This window comes from Perca flavescens, chromosome 24 (assembly GCF_004354835.1).
Source record: "Perca flavescens isolate YP-PL-M2 chromosome 24, PFLA_1.0, whole genome shotgun sequence".
Lineage (NCBI taxonomy): Eukaryota > Metazoa > Chordata > Actinopteri > Perciformes > Percidae > Perca > Perca flavescens.
In genome coordinates, this window is record NC_041354.1 from 3895046 (window position 1) to 3899138 (window position 4093).

Sequence of the window (4093 nt, forward strand, 5' to 3'; positions counted from 1 at the left end):
AGGGGGATGAATACTGTGCCATCTATCATCAGCGTGAGCTTGAATCCTGTCGTCAATCTTGGAGTTTTTTTTTTTTCTTTATGTTTACTGCCCTCCCTTCTGCCCCTGGAGAGGACCTGCACCGCTGGCTTGGCTCTTAAACCCGGATTAAGGCTTTTTATGTAATCTGGTCTCCTCTGGGAGATTGGAGAGACAGCTGGCAACAGAATCCCTGTCCTTATCTCTGGAACCTCCGCTGGCCTCCAACCAACACATCCCTCCGCTCTCAGCTCCGCATGCAGCGCAGATTAGAGGAGGAATCATTTCTGGAGCCAGTGGTTAATGGAACAGCCATGCTCTTGCAAACAAAAATGCCTTTTTTTTTTTTTTTAAAACAACTCGCAATAGGTTATAAGCAAAGAATATAGCAACTATATGATTACCTGTTCAGTCATCTGGAATCCAGGGTCATTTTAACAGACTTTAACACTTTATTTAGCCCCTTTCTGTCCCAAGTCGCGCATTTATGGTTTTATTTTTTTTTTATCACAAACTCAGCTGTAAATCCAATTTATCATTTTACCAGTTTAACAAAGTATAAAGTCGACAGGAAGCAAAAAAAAAAAACTATTAAAATGTACAAATCTTTCGTAATAATTCCTTAAAATATAATTATAGTACGGTTCAAGGCTGTAAAAGTATTTTAATATTTATACACACAGCTACAGCAGAAACAGATTAACAATGAAACTATAATAGAGTCTATATACATGAAAAGTGATTTTAGCTCAGTGAAAGGAAGTGCTTTTGTGCCACTGTCAATGATTGAAAATATCAAAGTTTACAGGCATAAGTGTTACTCTTTGCCTTTACACAATATAAAAATAAAGTTATGTAACGATACAAAGTGCTCAGTAATTTCATTGATGAAAAGGACTCCTACTGCCTCTTAAATATTGTTTTCAGCCTCTCAAATATGAATTTGGGGTGTTTTCTTTAGTCGTCTACGACAGTGAACTAGGTATCTTTGGGCTTTGGCTTTGGTCGGTCGGACATTTAAACATTAACATTAACATTAAACATTTAAAAAGACGTCGTCTCGGGCTTTAGGAATTTATGATCTCTATTTTTCTGACGTTTTAAAGACAAAACCAATCAGGAAAATAAAAAGTTGCTGACAGACATTTCTTTAAGGAATCTTTTTTTTTGTTTGCATCTGGATTTATCTGCAATCTATTACTAGCATGCTTTCATATGATGAAAAATGTAAATCCTCCCTAAAACTTCTCAGGTGTTTGGAGTCCACCTACTTTACTTTGCCTTAAATCAGAATCTATTTTGATAATGGATTCATTCTTTCAGGTTACTTATGACACAAAAGCAAAAATCATTCTCTGGCTTCTTCAATGTGAGGATTTGCTGCCTTTCTGTTCCATAACTGGCTGATTGATTTATTGATGAAGATAGCAGTTAGTTGCAGCTGCTTTTACATTTAAGTAAAACTTGGTAATGCTTTTCCTGCATGGTTCATGACACCAACAAGAGAATACAACATGACATCCTTGTTGAAAAAAAGAGAATATTCCTTAAATTATGTCATGTTTTGTCCTTTAGCTTAAAGCACTGAAATAAAATTCAGTGGTTCAACATGTTAGGCATCTTGTTTCATCCATCCATCTTCGTCCGCTTAACTGGGGTCAGGTTGCGGGGGGAGCAGCTCCAGCAGGCGACCCCAAACTTCCCTTTCCCGAGCCACATTAACCAGCTCCGACTGGGGGATCCCGAGGCGTTCCCAGGCCAGGGTGGAGATAGAATCCCTCCACCTAGTGTTTCATACATTCTAAAAGCATTTCCTGCCATGTAATGTAGCAGCAGTATCATCACCTGTCTCCTAGACCGACACCGTGCTGAGCCAACACTGTATGTAATACAGTTGTGTGGCCAACCTGAGCATCATTCAGTTAAGCTGTTAAATCAGGCTCATTGTGTGGGTGATCAAGTTTGTCCCATCAGTCCAATTGTTTCATGGATTTTGTTTGAATAATTTCATGAGACTATAATTGTGGATTCAGTCAGCTAGTTAGTGATCACACGAGCAAGGGAGGGAAAAAAAAAAAAGGAGGGATATTTCCATTTCCACATAGCAACAATGCGTCTGATTGGCAGATGGTGACTTTAGCTGTCTCTTCAGCCAAGTCAGCTACATCAGGAGCTTTTCATTTCCACATATTGTCTTTTAGTCAGCCGTTAAAAAAAAAGATTTTTGATTAAACTCACATTTAGTGCTGCAGATCCCTCCACATTTTAGAAGTCTTTCAAACTCAAAACGTAGCAAACTGTGGCATTAGATGTGAAGGTTCATGGTGTGCAATGCAAAATGTGTCTGCATCTCTATTTTCTTGGGACAGAACAAAAATAGGAAATACCTAATAGTAATTAATTTTAATTCACATTTTAAAAGCCATCTTCTAACTCCTGATGGTTAGCTCTCTTTACACACATAATCTGCCTGGTAGGATTAATCGTATTCATTAATCAGTTCTACATTTATAGTAATTTTCTTTATCATTTGAGAAGTTAAACTCATCATCTACAACCATTTTGTAAGACATAATAAAAAGAATGTATTCAAATTTAGTAGCAATCATTTAAATACTGTTATTTTAGTCATCATTTGGAGCCATTAACTAACAATGTGTTAACTGCAACTCTCTCAAATTTGACAATATAAATGTCTGCTCAGTTTAAATAATTTCTGACCAAAGTTGCACATGTAGCCTGGAATGTGTCCTAGATTAAAAATCAGCCAGTCCTGATCCAGTGGCAGGACTGCGGCGCCCTCGTGTGGCCGCTCTCCTGAACTGAATTCTTGTTTGAGTCATTACATCACTTGTCATCCAGAATTAGACGGGTTCCAGCTGAAATGGGCTTGATAAAAATAAATATGGCGCTTATCTTTGGATGGCTCATCTCGTGACTGAAGAGACATATGCTGACCTACATTTCAATGGCTTTTACTGCAAACTGTAGTGGACGGCATCGGGCTTTGTGGACGGAGACACGTCACTTGGTTGTAACCAAGATTGTTGGAGCATATACTTCCTACAGAAGAATTTTATCATCTTGTGATTTCTGGGCCCTTAACCCCTTTTCCTCACTCTTTCTATGCTATTGCTCACAAATGCTACCAGGTTTGCTGTGTTATAATTTGATTAACAACACTATAATATGCAACATAAGCAAAACATTGAAATAATAAAGTCCCTAATACTAGATTTGATGACCTTGTCTTAGACAGGGAATACAGGTCCCAGTCCCCAGTTGGTAATCTTCCGTTTGTAAAACAAGAAGCTCTTCAGTCACACTTTATTCAAGTTGTCCTTGTTATGAGCGACAAGCTTCAAGTGGAAGTAGAAAGTGTGAAAGAATTAGCATTAGGGTCAGGGTTTTCTCTGCCTTTAAAAGGTTAAGGTGCAGAACCCGAGCCGTTTACAGCAGCCCCTAAGCAGAATGAATGTAACTTAAAGACTTTTCCCAGATCTAATGATTGTAGATGGACTTTTTTGGCTCCAGGTTTTATCTTTACGCTTTTTGAGTGTTATTTATTGTTGTTATTTACTGCTCTAGCTTTTCCACCGTTTTGACACAGATATGGTGATAATAACGGTCCAAAATGATGTGAAAAAGAAAAAGACGCAAAACCACCGCAAAGAGACAAACTGACGCCAAACAAACAACCACAGAGAACCAAAACAACCCCAAAGAAAACAAAAATGACCAAAAAGACAAAATCCCACAAAGAGACAAAATGTATGGGGAAATTGCATTTTCTATTAATAAAAAAATGCACAACCCCCTGCCAAATACACGCACCCAAGTTTTCTTCAAAGCTAGGGTAAACACAGGGTATCCTGCAAATAAAGTCCCACACTATATTTTCATTGCTGACCATTTTAAATTGAAGATTAAAAGCAGCCTAATCTCAGCCGGTGTGTGTCTTTATCTTTCTTATCTGGCAGGTGACCGGTTGGCTGACTCCCACCATCACACTCGCGTTGACCCTTGAACTCCTCTCTCACGTGACCACGCCCCTTCCTTCACATCCAATCCCAAC